Source organism: Oncorhynchus keta, chromosome 1, assembly GCF_023373465.1.
Source record: "Oncorhynchus keta strain PuntledgeMale-10-30-2019 chromosome 1, Oket_V2, whole genome shotgun sequence".
In the NCBI taxonomy this organism is placed as follows: domain Eukaryota; kingdom Metazoa; phylum Chordata; class Actinopteri; order Salmoniformes; family Salmonidae; genus Oncorhynchus; species Oncorhynchus keta.
In genome coordinates this window covers 54711886-54736050 of record NC_068421.1, presented here as the reverse complement: position 1 = coordinate 54736050, position 24165 = coordinate 54711886, and the positions used below count along the sequence as shown (strand labels likewise).

The window sequence follows — 24165 nt, the reverse complement described above, 5'->3', positions numbered from 1 at the left end:
TGTGTTACAATTCCAGTGGGTCAGATGTTTACATACATTAAGTTGACTGTGCCTTTAAACAGCTTGGAAAGTTCCAGAAAATGATGTCATGGCTTTAAAAGCGTCTGATAGGCTAATTTACATCATTTCAGTTAATTGGAGGTGTACCTGTGGATGTATTTCAAGGCCTACCTTCAAAGTCAGTGCCTCTTTGATTGACATCATGGGAAAATCAAAAGAATTCAGCCAAGACCTCAGAATAAGAATTGTAGACCTCTACGAGTCTGGTTCATCCTTAGGAGCAATTTCCAAACACCTGAAGGTACCACGTTCATCTGTACAAACAATAGTAGGCAAGTATATACACAATGGGACCACGCAGCCGTCATAACGCTCAGGAAGGAGACGCGTTCTGTCTACTAGAGAAGAATGTACTTTGGTGTGAAAGTGAGAATCGAACAACAGCAAAGGACCTTGTGAAGATGCTGGAGGAAACGGGTACAAAAGTATCTATATCCACAGTAAAACGAGTCGTATATCGACATAACCTGAAAGGCCGCTCAGCAAGGAAGAAGCCACCACTCCAAAACCGCCATAAAAAAGCCAGACTACGGTTTGCAACTGCACATTTTTGGAGAAATGTCCTGATGAAACAAAAATGGAACTGTTTGGCCATAATGACCATCGTTATGTTTGAAGGAAAAAGGGGGAGGCTTGCAAGCCGAAGAACAACATCCAACCGTGAAGCACGGGGGTGGCAGCATCATGTTGTGGGGGTGCTTTGCTGCAGGAGGGACAGGTGCACTTCACAAAATAGATGGCATCACGAGAAAGAACAATTATGTGGATATATTGAAGCAACATCTCAAGACATCAGTCAGAAAGTTAAAGCTTGGTCGCAAATGGGTCTTCCAAATAGACAATGACCCCAAGCATACTTCCAAAGTTGTGGCAAAATGGCTTAAGGACAACAAAGTCAAGGTATTGGAGTGGCCATCACAAAGCCCTGACCTCAGTCCTATAGAACATTTGTGGGCAGAACTGAAAAAGTGTGTGCAAGCAAGGAGGCCTACAAACCTAACTCAGTTACACCAGCTCTGTCAGGAGGAATCGGCCAAAATTCACCCAACTTATTGTGGGAAGCTTGTGGAAGGCTACCCGGAACGTTTCACCCGTTAAACAATTTAAAGGCAATGCTACCAAATACTTATTGAGTGTATGTAAACTTCTGACCCACTGGGAATGTGATGAAAGAAATAAAAGCTTAAATAAATCATTCTCTCTATAAAGTGGTGATCCTAACTGACCTAAGAGGGAATTTTGACTAGGATTAAATGTCAGGAATTTAAAAAAACTGAGTTTACACCTTAGCCAAATACATTTAAACTTCCGACTCCAACTGTTCGTTTCGTTTCTTGTGTGTCCTAATGGAACTGTGTCCAAATATATTTTATATTTGTCATCCTGATTTCCGGACCTTTTTTGGATTATCATTATATCCCAGGTCTGACAGAACCTGTGCAGATGATCTAGGTCCTGCTGTAACTCCTCCTTAGTGGGAGACAGCAGCACCAGGTCATCTACGTACAGCAGATGCTTAATTTCAGTATTAAGTAGGGTGAGACCAGGTTCTGCAGATTATTCAGTTTTGGCAAATTCATTAATGTAGATGTTAAAAAAGGTTGGATTTGTTGAGCAGCCCTGTTTCACTCCACATCCCTGAGAGAAGTCTGTTTGCTTGTTGCCAATTTTAACCGCACATTTGTTTTTATTGTACATTGATTTAATAACATCATCTATTAGTTTATAAAAAAAAAGACCTTCATGCCAAATTGAATCAAATGCTTTCCTGAAGTCTATGAAACATGATCTCTCTACTATTATTCTGACATTTCACATTCTTAAAATAAAGTGGTGATCCTAACTGACCTCAAACAGGGAATTTTTCTGGGATTAAATGTCAGGAATTGTGAAAAACTGAGTTTAAATGTACTCGGCTAAAGTGTATGTAAACTTCTGACTTCAACTGTATATTCCCCCACAAATTTGCTGCGTGCTGGTGGGTGCTACATATTGGTGACGAATGGATTGAGTTACCTCCACATCAGTCAGTTTATGAAAAGCCCTGTGTGAAAAGCAATAATACATTGTAATCTTCAAGGAAGGCACTACTTCCATTGTATTCGCTAAGTCTATTAGAAGATCCTTTGAAACAATTTGTAGAAATGACAGTTAGTAACTCAAAAATGCTGCACGCACAAAACAAATATTAGACAGCAAGGCTCTTGATCCAGGATTGGATTCTCTGCTGTTACCAAGCAAAGCTTGATTTTGGAAGAAGCTAACCCCTTAGCTAGCTACATATTGAATTTGAATGTCATTTATTTTGGGTAAAATAAATATACAACAAGATGTACAATGTTGACCTAGAGGATATCACTTAAAAGTATTCATTAAGAAAGCTTGTTTCCAAAGTGGTCATTGATATTATTGATTAAAAGGCAAGACAAAATGACAAACAACCATATATACATTCATTTATATTGACGTCCTAAAAAGTGTCTCTCTTCACTGCACTTTACCCTAACCTTAAAAATCAACCATATTAATTCCGACCTTTAAAAAACGATCTATTCGTTGCATCATACCTATCATTCAAATATATACACCTGACCAGCGGTAGGGGGCACGAGGGGCAGTGGAGGGGTTTCTATTACTTAGACATCCTTGTCTGAATGAAAACCTTTGCCTGCTTTGTAAAGCTATTTCATAGACAAATGTCTGTATAGAGAAATGTGCTCCTCGCAATACTGTTTACGCTTGGGATTTTCCAAGACATAACACCAGCTCTAGACCATATGGTTTTTCATATAACCTGGGGAACAATCATTTTAAGATGTCAAACATATGATTAAGTTGAAGTTGGTCAACTCTGGACTCCAAAGGTAACAAGCCCACCTCCCAGAACTCCTGCACCCCTATGTGGGACCTAGGGGGGGCCATAAAGCATATACCTGATAACATTATTTTGCATGACCTGCATTCTAATTGTCTGCTTTTTTTTGATAGCCTACTATACCAAGCAGAGCAGGCATAATCAAAATTACACTGAATCAAGGTTGAGACAAGCAGTTTTCTTCATTTTGATGTTAAAATATCAATTTGTTCCCCATTTTATAAAGAATTTTAGCAGCAATCAGGTCTCCAGAAAGGGATTGATCTAGGGATTGATCAGTTACACTTGTTTTAGATTCAATCTCCTAAACCAATTCACTACTATACCATTTAGACCCATGCATTTTAATTTTACCTTTATTTAACCAGGCAAGTCAGTTAAGAACATATTCTTATTTTCAATGACGGCAGGGGCAGAACGACAGATTTGTACCTTGTCAGCTCGGGGGTTTGAACTCGCAACCTTCCGGTTACTAGTCCAATGCTCTAACCACTAGGCTACGCTGCCGCCCCAAATGAAGTTTACATACATTTAGTTGACTGTGCCTTTCAGTTTCATCAGGAGAATATCATGTTCCACAATGTCAAAAGCTTTCTGCAAGTATAACATACCTGAATAGTTCCCCATCTCACTTTCCTGCTTGATGTGGGCAAAAAAAGGTGGATAAGGCAAGTATCAGTGGAATGAGATGTTCTAAAGACAGATTTGAGTTCATAAATACATTTGTGCTCAGTATCCCTCAAGTTGATTAAAAACGAATCTCTCAACAATTTTGGATAAGGTGCTGAGGATCGACACAGGCCTGTAGTTTCAGGAACCACCCTGGCTGTTTTGAGATAATTGGGAAATGTACCACTACTAATAGAAAGGTTAACCATATGCAATATAATTTTAGAAGTGACACAAGCACTATCCTTTATGAATCTTGCAGGAAGGTTATCCAGCCCAGTTTCTTTGTTTGTGCTCGTTAAGCATAGTAGATTGGAGACTTTGTCCTCTGTTCCCATGAACAGCTCAAACAAATAATTTGTGATGGTAAAAGTTGTTAATGAAAGACTGGCCATGGTGTCCAGAGAAGGTTGGTAACTTCTTAACCAGAGATGAGGCTATAGGAGGTTAAAAAAAAGTTAAAATAATATGCAACCTTTGCCTGGTCATAACATAAAACATCATCAATATCCAGGCCAATACTACAGGACTTTACCTTATAGGGAGTTTTTGAGCCAATGTCCTTTAAAATGTTCCACAGTTTACAAGGCTGATGTAAGTTGACATTAACAGTGTCTATGTAATGTTGGGATTTGGTCTTATCCATTTTGTATCTTGCCTGGTTTCTACAGTTAATAAAACCATAATCTTTTTGTAGATGTATCCTTTTGAATTTGGCCAGGTAGCGATCCCTTTTCCTAAGATCTCTGAAGGGATCCATTTTCCTGACCGCTGTTTGATTCAAATTAGTTTCATCACCAGAAAGTCGAGTGCAGACAGAAACATTTATTTTTAAAAGATACCAAAGATACCTGTCCACCCAGGAATGCGTGGCCAAACACGACTCCAACACCATCATTAAGTTTGCTGACGACACAACAGTGGTAGGCCTGATCACCGTCAATGATGAGTCAGCTATAGGGAGGAGGTCAGAGAACTGGCAGTGTGGTGCCAAGACAACAAACTCTCCCTCAATGTGGGCAAGACAAAGGAGCTGATCGTGGACTACAGGAAAAGGTGGCACGAACAGGCCCCCATTAACATCGACGAGGCTGTAGTGGAGCGGGTTGAGAGTTTCAAGTTCCTTGGTGTCCACATCACCAACGAACTATCATGGTCCAAACATACCAAGACAGTTGTGAAGAGGGCTCAACAGAACCCACCTCCCTTTTGTACATTGCTGCTCCTCGCGGTTTGTTTGTTATCTATGCATAGTCACTTCGCCCCCACCTACATGTACAGATTTTCTCAACTAGCAGGTACCTCCGCACACGGACTCTGTACCGGTGCCCCCCCCTGTATATAGCCTTGTTATTCTTATTGTGATACTTTTTATTTTAGTCTACTTGGTAAATATCTTCTTAACCCTTCCTGAACTGCACTGTTGATTAAGGGCTTGTAAGTAAGCATTTCACGATAAATTTCACTTGTTGTATTTGGCGCATGTGACAAATAAAGCTTGATTTGATTTATTCTAAAATATATATTTTTTTAATCCTCAGAAATCTACACACAATACCCCATAATGACAAAGTTAAAACAGGTTTTTAGACATTTTTGTCAATTTATTAAATATTGAAAACAAAAATACCTTATTTATATAAGTATTCATACCCTTTGCTATGAGACACAAAGTTGAGCTCAGGTGCATCCTGTTTCCATTGATCCTCCTTGAGATGTTTCTACAACTTGATTGGAGTCCACCTGTGGTAAATTCAATTAATTGGACATGGTTTGGAAAGGCACACACCTACCGATAAGAATGCGGTGATTGACAGAGTCGAAAGCCCTGGCCAGGTCGATGAAGACGGCTGCACAGTACTGTCTTTTATTGATGGCGGTTATGATATCGTTTAGGACTTTGAGCGTGGCTGAGGTGCACCCATGACCAGCTCGGACACCAGATTGCATAATGAAGAAGGTACGGTGGGATTCGAAATGGCCGTGATCTGTTTGTTAACTTGGCTTTCAAAGATTGTAGAAAGGCAGGGCAGGATGGATAATTTAGCAAATTATCACTGGAGTGATAGATGAGCAGATGATGATGTGCAAGTAGAAATACTGGTGTGCAAAAGAGCAGAAAAGTAAACAAAAACAATATGGGAATGAGGTAGGTAGATTGGATGGGCTATTTACAAATGGACTATGCACAGCTGCAGCGATCGGTTAGCTGCTGATACCGGATGTTTAAAGTAAGTGAGGGAAATAGAAGTCTCCAGCTTCAGTGATTTTTGCAATTCATTCCAGTCATTGGCAGCAGAGAACTGTAAGGAAAGGCGGTCAAAAGAGGTGTTGGCTTTGGGAGCGCGTGCTACGGGTGGGTGTTGTTATTGTGACCAGTGAGCTGAGATAAGGCGGAGCTTTACCGAGCATAAATGTATAGATGACCTGGAACCAGTGGATCTGGCGACGAATATGTAGCGAGGGTCAGCCGACTGGAGCATACAAGTCGCAGTGGTGCGTGGTATATGGGGCTTTGGTGACAAAACGGATGGCACTGTGATAGACTGCATCCAGTTTGCTGAGTAGAGTATTGGAAGCTATTTTGTAAATGACATCGCCGAAGTCGAGGATCGGTAGGCTACTCAGTTTTACGAGGGTATGTTTGGTGGCGTGAGTGAAGGAAGCTGTGTTGCGAAATAGGAGGCCGATTCTAGATGTAATTTTGGATTGAAGATGTTTAATATGAGTCTGGAAGGAGAGTTTACAGTCTAACCAGACACCTGGGTATTTGTAGTTGTCCACATATTCTAAGTCAGAACCGTCCAGAGTAGTGATGCTGGTCAGGCTGGCGGTTGCGGGCAGCAAACGGTTGAAAAGCATGCATTTGGTTTTACTAGTGTTTCAGAGCAGTTGGAGGTCACGGAAGGAGTGTTGTATGGCATTGAAGCTCGTTTGGAGATTAGTAAACACTGTGTCCAAAGAATGGCCAGAAGTATACAGAATGGTGTCGTCTGCGTAGAGGTGGATCAGGGAATCACCCGCAGCAAGAGCGACATCGTTGATATTTACAGAGAAAAGAGTCGGCCCGAGAATTGAACCCTGTGGTACCCCCATAGAGACTGCTAGAGGTACGGCCAATAGGCCCTCCGATTTGACACACTGACCTCTGTCTGAGAAGTGATTGGTGAACCAGGCAAGGCAGTCATTTGAGAAATCAAGGCTGTTGAGTCTGCCGATAAGAATGCGGTGATTGACCGAGTAAAAAGCCAATACTGTCTTTTATCGATGGCGGTTATGATATCGTTTAGTACCTTGAGCGTGGCTGAGGTGCACCCGTGACCAGCTCGGAAACCAGATTGCACAGCAGAGAAGGTACGGTGGGATTCAAAATTGTCAGTGATCTGTTTACTTACTTGTCTTTTGAAGACTTTAGAAAGGCAGGTCAGGATGGATATAGGTCTGTAACAGAGGGGGATGACCGCGGCAGCTTTCCAATCTTTGGGGATCTCTGACGATATGAAAGAGAGGTTGAACAGACTGGTTATAGGGGTTGCAACAATAGCAGCAGATAATTTTAGAAAGAGAGCGTCCAGATTGTCTTTCCCAGCTGATTTGTACGGGTCCAGGTTTTGCAGCGGCAAAACTTGAACTAATTTTAATTAACATGTCAGAGTAAGGGTTATGAGAATGGTACTGAAAGTTCCTTTTTTACTGGGATCAGGGCTTTGAAATCAAGCCTAGTTGTTGTAGATGTGATACTGATCGGAATGCGATCCGGTGTTTGGCAAAAACTCTATACTCCCATTTGTTGTTCTTAGGGCTGTATTATCTCAGATCTAACTAAACAGAGATTCATGGGAGCGGCTTATGCATGTATTCATATCATTTCCCAGGGACGTTCTGGAATAACTAGTGTTGGTTTTGGTTGTTGCTCAAAAATGCAGAGCTTGCTTTTGTTTAGTGAAAGTTTTTTGTTTTTTTTTACACTAGAGGCAGACCGTACCCAATCTCTGTATTGTTTGGACAGGACTGTTGTTGGGCTTTTCCTTGATAACATTTTTCTGTAGGGGTTGATACATTTTTCGTAAGCGAAAATGAAGTCAGAAATTTCAAAGTGATTACAAACTTCAGAAGCCTTTTTAAACCTCAAATGCACTACAAGTTTTACATTTCCTGCAATTCCCTGAAAGTTCTTCTGCAACAGGGTGATCAAATTAAGTTCCGGCACCTGTATAACGCAGTCCAAAACAAGCCTATTTGATTTTCCCATATTCCAATGTTGCCTTTTTTAAATGATTATTAATCACAGAGTAAGTTATCACTGTATCGTCTATTAATTTCACAACTTCGCTGAGAGAACGCCTCGGTACCATTTCCAAGACAGCATAGATCACAAAGACGCTATTCGATTACAACCACATGAACAAATGCAAGGGAAAAAATGACAGGCCAGACTGTAGAATGACCCCCAATATGGCCTAGTGAGTGAGCATAAACAGTACACTTCCGCTGTGTCGGCTGTCAGGCCCCTCTGTGTTATTTCTGATTCACGGAGCATGGTTATTGACCTATCATTACTCTTAGAAGCCCTCCAGTCTGCTTCATTGCAGAGGAATTCAGCTGACTGTTTTTTTGTTGTTGGATGAAGCAGCACATTGACCGAGAGACCAGACCAGTACTGGGGCTGGATGGAGTGTGCTGGCATCTCACTTCAGAGCTAATCCATTGTCTTCCCCTCTGACTGCAAACAGCGTTTTGGCAGGCACCGCCGCTCCCTGAATTCTGCATTCGGCTCGTTCGCCTGCCAAAGACTCCCCTTCAGCTTTGCCGCTGCACCCATGTTATTATCCTCTAGTTGTGTTGAGCTCTTCCTTGTTCTCATTTTTTTTTTTGCGACCACCGTTTTCTAGACACAGCCTCGTTTGCCCTCCCCTTGATTCTAAACAATCCCACTTTTGGTGATTTTATTGCAGAATTTGCTCTGCAACAACCATCCCTGCCAACCCTTGAATTGAATGTCGTCCAGACATTACGGGGTTCCAGTGTATTAGCCATATTGGTCATTTGCACCATCAATCATAAAGTGGGGGTCTTCGTAAATGTGGCACTTAAGCTTGTACCACTGTATGCTCTCTCAAATAGACGAGGCACTTCAGCCCGGATCTGATTGAGCAAAAAAAAGAGTAAACTTAACCTGTGTAAACATCTTCGGCAAACAAATCCAGGTTTGGAATGGTCAGTGTACTACCACAACCTGTGGCAGTCATCAGCTCGCTCATGCCACAGCTTAGCAATGAAGGGAACTATATTCTCATGCAATACTTTGATTTCATCAATCCGATTAATTAATTGCTAATCCTGAAAGTTCATCCAGCCATTTTGTGCTGGACAGTTCCCAATCTTAAGTGCCAATATCATGTCATGATATTTGACTCAATTTGGATACTCCTCTAATAGATTTCAGAAACATTTCATTTAGCAGATAAGGTATGATATTTATATATTCCTGTTGTAAACCTAGTGGTTTTGTAAGAATTCATTACATTGAGTAATTAACAGTATGTGGTCTAATTAAAGTACAAAACGCAGCATCATATGATGTAAAATCCATCATACCGGCTGTATTTATGAATTTTGAATCACCTCCTTGATTATCTTCCCTATATCTGTCACTTCCCTTGGTTCTCTCCTCAGGTGTTATTGACTCTGTCTTCATGTCGGTGCGTTGTTTGTGTTACGTGTTTATGGTTTCATTTATTTATTAAAACAGTCTCAGCGCACTCGTTACAACAGCTCAAATAAGCAAAGAGAAACGACAGTCCATCATTACTTTAAGACATGAAGGTCAGACAATACGGAACATTTCAGGAACTTTGAAAGTTTCTTCAAGTGCAGTCGCAAAAACCGTCAAGCGCTATGATGAAACTGGCTCTCATGAGGACCGCACATGAATGGAAGACCCAGAGTTACCTCTGCTGCAGGGGATAAGTTCATTAGAATTACCAGCCTCAGACATTGCAACCAAAATAAAGACTTCAAGTAACAGACATCTCAACATCAACTGTTCAAAGGAGACTGTGTGAATCAGGCCTTCATGGTCGAATTGATGCAAAGAAACCACTACTAAAGGACACCAATAATAAGAGGAGACTTGCTTGTCCCAAGAAACATGAGCAATGGACATTCGACCAGTGTAAATTTGTCCTTTGGTCTGGAGTACAAATGAGAGATTTTTGGTCTTTGTGAGACGCGGTCTGGGTGAATGGATTATCTCTGCGTGTGTATTTCTCACCGTAAAGCATGGATGAGGTGTTATGGTGTGGGGTGCTTTGCTGGTGACACTGTCTGAGATTTATTTAGAATTCAAGGCACACCTAACCAGAGTGATAGAGTGCTGCATCAGATGACCTGGCCTCCACAATCACCCAACCTCAACCACCTTTAGATGGTTTGGGATGAGTCAGACCGCAGAGTGAAGACAAAGCAGCCAACAAGTGCTCAGCATACTCCTTCAAGACTGTTGGAAAAGCATTCCAGGTGAAGCTGGTTGAGAGAATGCCAAGAGTGTGCAAAGCTGTTATCATGGCAAAAGGTGGCTATTTGAAGTATAATATATAAAATGATATCAAATATATTTAGATTTGTTTAACACTTTTTTTGGTTACTACATGATTCCATATGTGTTATTTCATAGTGTTGATGTCTTCACTATTATTCTACAATGTAGAAAATAGTAAAATAATAAAGAAAAACCCTTGAATGAGTAGGTGTTTTAAAACGTTTGACCGGTAGTGTATATATCTTTTCTTAATTATTATTATTTTGTTGTACTCTTACCCCTTTTTCGTGATACACAATTATTTACAATGACGGCCTACCCCAGCCAAACCATCCCCTAACACGACACGGACAACGCTGGGCCAATTGTGCACCTCCCTATGGGACTCCTGATCACGGCTGGGTTATGATACAGCCAGGGATCGAACCCGAGTCTGTAGTGACGCTTCTAGCACTGTGCTGCAGTGCCTCAGACCACTGCGCCACTCAGGATCCCAAAATGTGCCATGCAAATGCCAAGCTCTACCAACTGAGCCACAGAAATCAGACATTGAATATCTCTTTAAGCATGGTCAAGTTAATTATGCAGTGGATTATGTATTTAACCACCCAGACACATCAAAGATACAGTCGTACTTCTGAATTGAGCCGCAGGACAGAAATTTAACTGCTCAGGGATGTTACCATGAGGCCATTGGTGATTTTAAAACCGCTACAGTGTTCAATGGCTGTGATGGAAGAAAACTGAGGATGGATCAACAATATTGTAGTGACTCCACAATAATGATCTAAATGCGAGAGTGAAAAGAATAATACAATTTAATCCAAATATCCCAAAACATTGTATGCATGGCACTTGTATGCAACAAGGCACTAAAGCAGCAGTTCCCAAACTGGGAACTGCCATTGAACATGTGGGGTCGCCTGATATGAAAATAGGGTCGCGGTAGAAATTCCAGAAATCCTGAGAAAAGATATATACAAAAACAAATATAATATTGTCTTTGTATCTCAAAATCATTGTAATGTGGGTTATCTTAAACATGTAAATGAAAAATATTCTAATCTAAAAGATTCATTTCAATCATTCCCACTGAATGGCTTGGCCCACTACGCTATGAAACCACACACTATTGCAGAGACTTTGATATTACCAACCACAATTGATATGGTGAAAACAATGAGTAGGGAAGCAGAGGCACAAACTCACATCAATACCTTTGCTTGATCAGTCCCCTTCTGTACTCCCTGTTCACTCATGACTGCATGGCCAGGCACGACTCCAACACCATCATTAAGTTTGCCAATGACACAACATTGGTAGGCCTGATCATCAACAATGACGAGACGGCATATAGGGAGGTCAGAGACCTGGCCGTGTGGTACCAGCACAACAACCTCTCCCTCAACGTGATCAAGACAAAGGAGATGATTGTGGATTACAGGAAAAGCAATCCACAATCATTCTCATCGATGGGCTGTAGTGGAGCAGGTTGAGAGCTTCAAATTCCTTGGTGTCCACATCACCAACAAACTAACATGGTCCAAGCACACCAATACAGTCGTGAAGAGGGCACGACAAAACCTAATCCCCCTAAGGAGACTGAAAATATTTGGCATGGGTCCTCAGATCCTCAAAATGTTCTATAGCTGCACCATCGAGAGCATCCTGACTGGTTGCATCACTGCCTTGTATGGCAACTGCTCGGCCTCCGACCGCAAGGCACTACAGAGGGAAGGGCCTACATCACTGTACTGGGCCGTACCAGGCGGTGTCAGAGGAAGGCCCTAACTATTGTCAAAGGCTCCAGCCACCCTAGTCATAGACTGTTCTCTCTGCTACAACAATTGATTGAATCTCTTTGAAAGACTTTCTAATTCTCACCTAATCTTCTATTGAACCCTTTATCATTGAAATGCATCTTACTCCAGCATGGCCATCTGCATCTTACTCGCTCTTTAAAAAAAAAAAAAGAATGTACTTGAGAATAACAGGAAAGTCTAAATTGGGAACAATCCATCTCCTGACGTCCAACTTTGGCAATCATGTTGTTCTTTTGATTTACTTCTAGAGAACAAGGCAGATAGTAAGTCGGCAGTCACTTCACCTATTAGTATGAACTGACCCTGTATATAGCTTACTTACATTCTCGTGTTCTTTGTATTTCTATTTCTCGTGTTTCTTGCTGTTGTTCTACTTTACTTTATACTACTACTGATATTGAGTACTGCGTTGTTGGGAAAGAGTTTGCAAGAAAGGCATTTCACTGTACTTGTGCAGGTTACATCGGCAATCTCGAAACAAATCAAATGCCCCTCAGGATGTTCAATCAATCGAACCCGCTGTATGCAATACATATGTGATTGCAGCTGCGACAGTTCTGATAGCAACACACACACACACACACACACACACACACACACACACGTGTTCATGTTAGGACCCTGGGTACATCATTAGCATGGCTTTGATCATGCCTAATTAAGAAATATAACGAGCATGTCACTCCAGTTCAGTCGTATCACTCCAACCATTGCATGAGCACAATCAAAAGTGAACGTAAACATAGTTCCCTCATCCAGAGGGAATTCCAGGGTTTTGGTAAATGAACATAATTGAGAACCATTTAAAAACTCACACTGTACGAAATAAGATAATGATCATACCTTCTTTCTGCTTGTAGCAGAAAAGGTCATGGGCAGCAGTTGGGGTATGAACTTGGATTTTGTCTTGGTGTTTCATATTTCTCCCAGGTGAGATCTATGAGACTGGTTGTGAATGACAGCCCCTTTGTAGCTCCTCTCAGTGCTTCAGGCCATCTGTCTTTGGTTCCCATCGCCCCTCAGGCCTCTCCATAGAGATAGACCTGTTAAAACCTCTCAATGAATAAGCTGTCAATCATCAAAGACTTGAATACCTGCAGCCTATGAATGATGTAATAATTATATTCGGTTATCTTTTGCATTTGGGTCTATCCCTAGATGACAGATTTGATGTCCATGCAAATGTGTAATTTAAAACCATTGTCTGTGTTGGCACCATTATTTTTGCCCGGGTACAACAGGTACAATGTCACGATAATGAATGACTAGCATTTGCATTCGTATTGTTCAGTGCAGACCGTAATGGACACTGGAGTCACAAACGTTCATGAAATAAAGATCTCAACATTTGTTTCACTATTTGGAGCAGAATTCAAAAAGGCACTCGTACATCTGAGCTCATCTATTTTGGAGCAGACATACAGATGTTGATAGAACCTTAAAACAGACCTGATCATTCCGTCAGCAGTGATTTATATATATATATATATATTTTTTTTTAACTATCCTAAGAGAGTGGGCGACAAATGACTCGCCGTAGTATGGGTAAAGGGACCTACCATGATGATTCTGGTGCTGGGCTTTCAGTGTGGCAGGCCAGGCTGGGTGTTGGAAAAGGGATTGAATACCTGCACATAAATATCCCGAGGTCATTACGTTTCTTTGGTGCGACAGTGTACATTCTGCATCACCGGAGGTACAAACTGATTTGTTTTGACTCCAGCAGTGCTATGCTGTTCTGCACTCTCAATGCTGCCAGCTACAGAAACCCACTGTACTGTTGAACAATGCAGGATGAGGACACTTCAAGCAGACTTGCTGAGTCAGGCCCAAGTATAAAGAAGTTGATACTTTCTCTCGATACGCTAACGCAACTATAATTGGTTTTCATTTCCTAAGCCTTGTATTTGGTTCGGCTTACAATGGCTATAGCGAAGTGTTTTCTCAGCTACTACAGCAGATAGCTAAATGTTTTTCGTGTTCACATTAAAAGGGTTGTCTACAGGGCTGGGGAGTAACAGTTTGCCAATATGCGTTTGATTGAAGGTTAATGAGTTTCATTCCCCATCACTTACTCATCTCAGCCTCTATCATGCCTTCATACAGTAACAGTTGGCCATGGTGTTATTCAAGGTAGGTAAACAGTCAGTTGGCCATGGTGTTATTCAAGGTAAACAGTCAGTTGGCCATGGTGTTATTCAAGGTAGGTAAACAGTCAGTTGGCCATGGTGTTATTCAAGGTAAACAGTCAGTTGGCCATGGTGTTATTCAAGGTAAACAGTCAGTTGGCCATGGTGTTATTCAAGGTAAACAGTCAGTTGGCCATGGTGTTATTCAAGGTAAACAGTCAGTTGGCCATGGTGTTATTCAAGGTAAACAGTCAGTTGGCCATGGTGTTATTCAAGGTAAACAGTCAGTTGGCCATGGTGTTATTCAAGGTAAACAGTCAGTTGGCCATGGTGTTATTCAAGGTAAACAGTCGGCCATGGTGTTATTCAAGGTAAACAGTCAGTCGGCCATGGTGTTATTCAAGGTAAACAGTCAGTTGGCCATGGTGTTATTCAAGGTAAACAGTCAGTTGGTCATGGTGTTATTCAAGGTAAACAGTCAGTTGGCCATGGTGTTATTCAAGGTAAACAGTTAGTTGGCCATGGTGTTATTCAAGGTAAACAGTCAGTTGGCCATGGTGTTATTCAAGGTAAACAGTCAGGGGTTTCCTGAGAAAGTGAAGTTAGTGCTTCAATTAAGTAGAGGAATACTGGTAAAAATCCAGGGACCAGGTTATTACTCCTTCCAGGCAAATTAGAACATTGTAGCTTTGATTATGAAGTCAGATATTTCCCTAACATCCTTTTATCTGTCTCATGTTGAGTTTCCTGTTCCCGGTGTTTCCTGTGTTCTAAGAGTTCTGTGTTTTATCATGTTTTATTTTCTGTGCCCTATGTGTATTTTCACATTGCATTTTATCGTGTATTTCAGTAATAGACTTGACTGCCATGTGGGATAAATAAAGTAGTATGTAGAATTCACTGAGGTTATACTTCTTTGCTTTTGGGTTTGTTTGTTTCGGTTTTGCCGGCACTAGAGTGATGTGGGGGATCTGTGGCAGTGGAGTGATTTAGACAGGCGTCTTGAGGTCTGCTAACGAGGCTCTTCAGATGTAGGACCTTTGGTGCCTGGAATTGAGGATTGGTTGTCGGGTTGATGAAGCATGGCAGTTAATTATTCCTCCCTTACTCAGAGCAACCACTTGTCGACATGGAGGAAATGTGCATAATCAAGTTTGACTGATAAGGCTCAGGAGTGATTTGGAAGGAACAGATTGAGAGAAAAGGGAACATCATCTAGTTAAAGTTTGAGCTATTCAAAATGGATCAAACTTGACTTGTTCATATTTCCTATACAAACCCAACCCTGTCTTTTTTACCTTTTCATCTCCCCAACATAATACTTGAAATATGTTTATCTTTTTTTTCGGCAGCCCTTTTGTCTTCCGGGGTGTTTTGATTTTCATTTGACAGAGTCACTGAAGAACATGCAAGAAAATGATTATGTTTTGGATGAATCTGCTGTAATTTAAAATGTTTGTTTTTATTTTTATTTTTTGTCAATTGTATAGTATTTAGTCTTTTCCGTTATGCGTTGGACCCCAGTAAGACTAGCTGTTCACCATTGGGGTCGGCTAATGGGGATCCTAATAAATCAAATCAAAGGTGGAAACTGATACAGTTGTGTCGGAATCTGAAACATATTGCAGATGATATGGGTTGCAGCCTTATCAAATTGGGTTGCAGCCTTATCAAATCAAATTTAACAAAAGCATCAGCAAAGTGAGTCATGGCATTAATACATGGCCTAGGTCCTAATGAAATATTTGTGGATGTGCCTTATGCTGCGGTAAAGGCAATCTACAGAGAACTGGAAACATTGGCCCTCTGGATTTATTTAACCTTAATTAGCTAAGCCAAATGGAAGTTGTTCATTTATCTTGAATGGATATTATCTGTTTTACAGCCTGCATTGATTTGTTCCAGATTAATCATCCACCTTATACTGTAAAAGGTAATTTGGATGTCATTGGGTCTTGGAGATGCATGCAGCAAAGAGGCAGGAAATAACTAGTCCAAGTCAACTCAATGATGGCATTCATTATTTTCTCCATATATCATGTTCTCGGGCATCTAGGGGATGTCTTCTGTGGTTTTAGATCAGAGGTCTTAGTTCTGAATAGAGCCACAGTTGATAGCCCCATATGTCATACTTACTTATCAACCTCCTGAAGGCCTCCCACCTGTTTATTAACCTTGCGTTTGGACTGAAAGCGATTGCAGTAATTCTGGACCATAAATCAAATCAAATTTGATCTAAAGTGCATTTAAACATCTTAATTCACGTTACAGTAAACCCAACAATAAAAACATGGTCCACTCTTTCCCAACCTATTTGTTTACTCCTTCCAGGGCCGACCCACTGATTAGGCGGCCGCCTATGGCAGCAGATTGACGAGGGCGGGGTTTTCTGAGCTAGACTGACCTAAACGCAACTCCAACAACACATAAAACCTCACATAATTCTGCCCAAAAACTATTTCCACCACCTATGATAAGCAGTGCCCACTTTGTCAAAGGCAGAGCCCCAAATATTGATATTTTCTCATTCCCAGCGCGCCTCTCCAGAGTGCTGTTGGAGAGACGCATCGCTGCGGTGCTCCACCAACATTCTGTCCACAAAAATTATCTAGAATAAATTATGTAACAGATGATAGAAAGAGTATGTGGCTTTTTCTATAGTCTACAGGCTGGAGATAAAATGTATGACAATGTAAAGAGACGGAAATCATGCCGGTTTCTCTGATCAAATAGGCGAACCTAAATGGCGCCCAATCAAATAAAAAAATGCTCTTACATGTGAACAACATGTCCTAAAAAGAAGACGGGTTAAAGTCAAATGGACAATATATAATGGATAATCAGGCTACTCACAACTGCTGTCCGGGAGTTTCATCCCGTGGCCTATATTGTCACGATCAGTGGTTTCGCGTTTGTACCCATACATTTTTTTACAAGCTGAGCATAGGGGAAAGCTATATACACTTCTGCATTCCCCATTGTGTAAAACAATTGCAAATGGTCTCAGGATAACTGGTACCGATAAAGTTGGGTCGCCAAATTGATTAATCACAGGAATCAGCACGAATAAAGCCAATGCAACTGCCTTTTCTTTCCTACCAAACAGTGAGCCTGCCACATGGAGGCCAACATGGTAGGCTACCCCAGTAAGCGCGGGCCGACGAATTTTGGCTGTCTTGTTATTCTACGTATAAAAAGATACACATAGGCTATACTTCATTAAGCAGGACCGACACTGACGCCGTTCAGACGTCTTTGTTTGGTTCAGATTGTGTCCGGTCTGGACCAACCTTCATTTGGCCCAAACATAGACATCTATAAATGTGGTCTTTTCAACATTCATTCAGAACCCGAAAATTAACCCGATTTTAAGGTCTGAAAAATATTTCATTTTTCAACTTTCGCTCAGAACTGAAAATTAATTTGATTTCAACGTCCGGACAAGACTTCATCACTTTTCATTCAGAACCTAAAATGCGAATTTTCAACGTCATTGTACCTACTATGATTATTCTAGTCGGGACCTCAATTTTCTTTGCAGACTGACTCCTTCAGTATGCAAGCAAACAGTATCTTCACTGCAGATTTAAACGTTTTGATGAAGACAAGCGTCAAAAGCGCTATTGATCTGTACTCGTTTCTCCCCAAAGTAATGACCAGAGATACTGGATATAATGACGAGACCATTGTGTCTTCGCCTTTAACAATGGAATTCGTTATCCACAGAGCGGAACAGCGGGCTTGTCAAACTCCTGCCTAGTCCTCTCTTTGGATTGGCGCACACATCTTGTTATTTCAGTACTTTTTTGAATATTCGATGAGTGGCGTTGAAGCAACTGCCTGTATTCAATGGAGAGTGAGATGCTATGCTAGCCTCATGAATATGTATAGACCATCTCGAATTTCAATATGGACAACTCCGATATAAGATGTTTTTTCACAAAGTTTTCGGGATGTCACATGCCTCACACGTATCAGTAGTCTCGTAACAACCTAAGCATTACTAAACTTGTATTAGATCAAATAAGCCTCACGTATCAAAATAGTAATTCATTTTTCTCTTGAATAAATTCGACATGCTCTCATTGCCCTCCATACAAAAACTCCTCACTTGCTTAATAATTAATGATCTGCTTAACGTGGGCATATTTTGGGCGGCCAAACCCTCTCGCTTCGCCTCTTGCTCCCTGGTAACGCATGGCATGATTTATGAGAGCTATAGGAGAATCTCAATTTCATACTCCTCATGTCCACTCTCCTTGCCTCTTTCTCAAAGCCCTTTGGAGGAGAAGGTCAGAGGGGAGGGACCTCTGGCTTTTTCATCCAATGGGTTTTGAGAAGGAGGCAAGGAGAAAGAAAAGAGGACATTGTGTAATCACCATATATTTGACCTAGTTCATTATTAGAGAAATCTCAGACTCTTTGGTGAGCAGAGTATGACAGGGACAGGCTAATCAGAGAGAGGCCCAGAAAGTGTAATTTATTTTGATTGTTGTGTCCCTTGAGAGCAACGACCCTCATTAAGTCTCAGAATTTGGACTCCATTAAGGGCTTATGGGCCTTTTTAGCATTTTTTTTTTACATTAAAGCTACGAATAACTGAGATTAAATAAACACTGATATCACACAGAGCATTTTAGTATTATCCAGATTGGGCAACATACTACCATCTTTAGTGCCCAGTATTCACCGACTGTGTGCAATGCTCCTTTGGAATTAAGAATACGTATGGGGAATTGTTACCTTAATACTGAAATAGTTTCCCAATATGATTCTAGCCCAAATTCAAATGTATGGGTGGGAGAACTTGCAAAGTACATATGTAGGATCTTAATTTTATCACCCTGTTGTTGCAGGAAATTTCCTGCATAGCAGTAGTGTAGTAGTGTATTCCAACGTTTGTAATTTTCACTTTAAAATGTCAGACTTGATTTGCCCTAACAAAAAATGCATCAACCCCTACAAAAAATGTCCATTATTTATAATCCACACAATAATTCACATTTCCTGTTGCTGCAGGATTATTTTCCTGCTATTAGAAACTGGTCAGATTAAGATCCTACACCTGTACTAATTCAAAGAGAGAGAATGCCTGATGCTGATGAAGTCGATGTGTTAGACCAGTATAAATGCTTGTTTAGCATCCTGTAGGACTACTGTACATTAGGCAAGTCCATTACCTAGCAAGATCAGGATATGTAAACATAAGGATGTCGAATGGCACTCGAAACACGATCTAAATTGGGGTTTTGGCCTCCTGAGTGGCGCAATTCTTGAGGCGTCACTACAGTCCCGGGTTCAATCCCAGGCTGTGTCGCAGCCGGCTTCAACCGGGAGACCCATGAGGCGGCACACAATTGACCAAGCATTGTCCGGGTTAGGGGAGGGTTTGGCAAGCCGGGATGTCCTTGTGTCGCTCTAGCGACTCCTTGTGGCGGGCCGGGCCCATGCATGCTGATTTTGGTCGCCAGTTGTATGGTGTTTTCTCCGACACATTGGTGCGGTGGGCTTACGGGTTATGCAAGCAGTGTGTCAAGAAGCAGTGCGGCTTGGCAGGGTCGTATTTCGGAGGAGGCATGGCTCTCAACCCTTCACCTCTCCCGAATCCGTGCGGGATTTGCAGCGATGGGACCAGACTGGAACTACCAATTGGATATCACAAAATTGGGAAGAATAAGCCCAAAAACAAAAAAAGGGGGTTTAATGGATTTAAATATAAAACTACTTATATGATAAACAAATTTTATGGGACACACTTACTTAATTAAAATTACAAGCCACATATGCTATAGTATTGTTGAATTATATTTCCATGATCTGTCCATCACAGTGCAGATTAACATAGTACTTCCTTGTCTGTGGGGTACATATGGTGCATACAATCAATGTATCAATATGGCTAATCAATATGCCAGAAGTAGGCTAATTTAGTGCAGTGAATCATTACCCATTAGGAATCATAGAAGACAGAGCATAAAAATACTACACTATACTATCGTGTAAATACTATACTACCCTACTGTAGTATTTACTGTAGTGTTGCAGACATAACTGGAGTATACTGTAGTATTTACAGTGTACTATAGTAAACACTGACTGTAAATATTGTCATAAATAACTGTAGGATATACTATAGTAATTCTTGTGTTTTTGCGGTCTGTAGAATATTGTAGTATTTGCTGTAGTGTTTTTGCAAACATTTCTGTATATTTACTATAGTGTTTTTGTTTTATTATCTTATAAATATCAGTGGTGGCTTTCTCCTTGAGGAAACCTGCTGGACAAAATACTCAAAGTGCACATTTTCCACAATCTTTAGGTAGATAGGACTGAGGTTCAGAGCTTGGAACACAATATATGGTCTATACTTGGCATGTAGGTTTCTCACTTATGGGTTGCACAAATTAGGATATGGGTGGAATGGGAAGGGTATATGCAAATGAAATACTGTAATATATAATTGAGTATTTACTGCAGTGTTTTTGCGGACATCACTGTAGTATTTACTGTTGTATTTTTGTGGTCTGTAGTATACTGTAGTATTTACTGTAGTATTTTATACTACAAAATTCTATAGTAAGTACTACACATGATCAATGGATTCTGAAGTGTGGAGTATAGTATTGTACAGTATACTACAGATTTTCATAGTAAGTAGTGTATTATTCTATAGTAAACTGTAGTATTTTTCCATGTGGGTATTGTCTTTTATTTTCTAGGGGAGTGTAGAATTTACCGACTGGTAGCCACGTGCACTGGAAGCTAAGATAACATAACAGAGGCCTGCCTCTGATTCCTTATCTGACCGATTTCAGACTGCCTGGCAGCTCAGATGTGCTTATCATACTTTCCTCCACATAATCCTAACAAATAATTGAGCTCTAGTAGTTCCATGGACACCCAGGCTTGACTAATGAACATGGTGTACCCCCGCTCAGTTAGTAGTGAGGTAATGCTGGCAACCTTATTGTCAGTGTCCTTCTTACCCCACTCCCTCAATCAAACGACGTCTCTGTGTGCACTTAATAATGCCACTTGAAACTGATTGAACGTGAAGTGGCCCACTCAGAGTTTTGGGGTGTAATTGGTTGCAGAACTGAGATGGACATGGGAGCTTATGTGCATCTTGAGATGGGTGTGAAATACAAGGCTATCTGAGTTTAAACTGACTCACCTTGATGCGTTTTGGCACACCGACTCCACACCGAAATGACAAAAATGTCAAATGTCAGTTCAATCATTTTTCTTGATTGGAACTCCAAACAATCAATACTTTTGTGGAATTGCTTGACTGTAAAAATAACTCACCAACAGGTAACACCTCTGATATCCTCTGCACAGGATAATAAGAGAGCACAGAGACTCATAGGAAGCAGATTTTGGGTGATGTGTCAACACCTCTAATCCAGCATTTACAACCTGAGAGACAAAAGCCCTGAAATGAGTGTGAGAAGTTCCCTATCATAAAGAGGGACATTTTGGAAGCCTGTGACAGAACTTTTAAGGTTATGTTGTAAAGCTGTTTAATACCTTTTTCAAATAGCCTCAGAGCAGTGCAGACACCAATTGCAGCAGAGAGTCAACATTGACAAATGAATTGGCCATGCTAGTTGAATGGTACATCGGGTTAACGTAATGGCTGACTGGTGCCCCCCCCTCACTTCTGTGTTGCCAGAAGTTCCCCCTCTGCTTTGTGACGGTCAGCCCCACCAGAACTGGCAGAGGGATAGTGTCCTCCTCGCTGTCCATCCACCTCCCTCACTCACTCAAATCAAACAGAAAGGAAACTTCAGAGCCAGTCAGTGGCTTCCTGAGAACACAGGGTGAACCAATGAGTGACTGAGTGAGGACCAGATGAGATCTGTCAGGAGTGTCTGTAGCACGCCTGATAAGACTGCCCTGGGTATCTCGCCTTTCACATCACACTCGAAGATGCCTCCGCTCCCAGTGATTCACTCATACCGTCCTGAGTGAATATATAGAAGGACCAGATAGACAATCAATACATCAGCTCTTTTTTCTGTTTACTCTATGTTAAGGCAGGGATTGGTAACACTATATTTGGATATTCCATCTGTGGATGCTCTACAGACTATCAGTAACAATTCAACTATCTACTAACCGTAACCCTAACCTAACCCTCAACTTAACTTTTACCCTAACCCTTATTCTTAACCTAACCCTAACTGTAACGTTAGATGTGTTGATAGTATGACCCTCTGTAGAGCATCTCGGACTATCCAAATAAAGTGGGACCCATTCATTTACTCAACTTAACCTTTATTTCACCTTGAGTTTGACCTTTGATGTGCATTTTGTAGTTATGTTGATGTAGTACAAGGGGCCAAGTGAGATGAAAACGGCTGTCCAGATCTTCACAGGATGAGACAAAACAACCTTCTTACCATGCTGCAATTGTTTGATTGAATAGCCAATCTAGTCATTCTTTTTATGCTCGGGGTGGCATGTTGAATTTCTTCAGCCACCTTAAGAAGAAGAGATGCTGTTGCACTCTCTTGACAAGAGTGGTGACGTTGTCAAGTCCTCGGTGATGTGGACACAGAGGAACTTAAAACTGCTGACTCTCTTTACTGCAGTCCCGTTGATGTGGATTGGGGCATGTTCCCTCCTCTGCTTTTTGACGTCAACAATCAACTCCTTTGTTTTGCTGACTTTGAAGGAGAGGTTGTTGTCCTGGCAACACAATGCCACTTCCCTTACCTCGTCCCTAAAGGCTGACTCGCCGTTGTTGGTTATCAGGCCTACAACCGTGGTGTCGTCAGCAAACTTGATGAGGGAGTTGGTGTTGTGCAAAGCCACGCAGTCGTGAGTGAACAGGGAGTACAGCAGAGGGCTGAGGACACACCCCTGGGGGGGGCACATATGTTAAGAGAGTGTGGAGGAGGTGTTGTTGCCAATTCTCAGAGCCTGTGGTCTGCCCGTCAGGAAGTCCAGCATCCAGTTGCAGACGGTGGTGTCCAAGCCCTGGGCTCTGAGCTTGGTGAAGAGCTTGGAGGGAACAATAGTTGAGTGCTGAACTGTAGTCAATGAACAGCATTCTCACATAGGTGTTCCTCTTGTTCAGATGTGTTATGGCCGTGTGAATAGCAATGGAAATAGCATCTTTCAGGGATCTATTGGAGAGGTTGGCAAATTGGACTGTGTGCCTGGCCTTGAGTGTGTTCCTGGCCTTTATGTGGGCCATGACCATCCTCTCGAAGCACTTCAAGATTAAGCAGCACTCAGGTTTTGCTCATTTTATAACATGTCAGGAGAGCCCCTACAAAGCCTTTCATAATCTGGCACCTGTTTGAGGATAGACTACTTATTTCAGAACTTGAGGTCGACTTGTCCCTTCATTTATTCTGCTTGACATGAAAGGGAGCATTAAACATTTTGGCAAATACATCAAAATGTATCATCCACTGCTGTCTTAATCCACTTAGATACCCAAATACACCTAGTTTAAAATGACAGTGATACAGATTTGATTTGTTGCTTGACGGTAGGCTGTTTGAATCCATACAGACCTCGTCAACGTCTGTCGTCGACATTAACAGCTTTTCTTTACTCGGGAGAAGCTACAGTATTGTAAGCCGTGGATTTTTTCCCTTCATATTTCCCAAGCTGGTACATGGGTCTTACTCTCTGTCTGTGTCAGTGGAGAGAAGGAAAGTGGATCATTAGCCTGTCATTTAGAATGTATCCTTCAAGGTGTCTCTTCCTTAGTAAAGGCCTATATCCCCGCACCGCGCCGCACGTATAGGGTGCTTAAGCATGGCAGCTCCTTTTTGAGGGATTGAATGTGATCTCCCATCGGGGTGCCTGGAGATGCACAAGGGATGTAAACGCTGTCACCCAGCTAATGCTTTTCAAAGGTGCCCAGACTTGACACATGATTCGCCGCCACATCAGCAGTGGCCTACCTACGGTAAACAAAGAAATTGTGGGTGTCGTTCAAAAAGGCTGCCAGGGATATAATCCGCCTTGACAAAAGGAGTCCTATCAGAGACCGAGGTTAAGTGTAGCAATTAAAGACTGCCGATTGTGATGAAAACCCATGGCTTC

The 24165-nt window shown here is 41.5% G+C and overlaps 1 protein-coding gene and 1 long non-coding RNA gene across 6 annotated transcripts in view; one reads left to right on the top strand and one right to left on the bottom strand.

Moving 5' to 3' along the window:
* Nucleotides 1–24165, top strand: part of grin3bb (glutamate receptor, ionotropic, N-methyl-D-aspartate 3Bb) — a 105023-nt gene that overhangs the window by 9720 nt on the left and 71138 nt on the right. The window lies entirely within an intron of this gene.
* LOC118388029 (uncharacterized) lies at nt 12551–17829 on the bottom strand. Of its 2 annotated transcripts, none has more exons than XR_004826507.2 (3): nt 17601–17829; nt 13528–13596; nt 12551–13011 (listed from the first exon to the last, which is right to left on the bottom strand). It is a non-coding gene; the product is annotated as an uncharacterized LOC118388029 (long non-coding RNA). The 2 variants fall into 2 exon arrangements; XR_004826508.2 differs by lacking the exon at nt 17601–17829 and adding an exon at nt 16951–17349.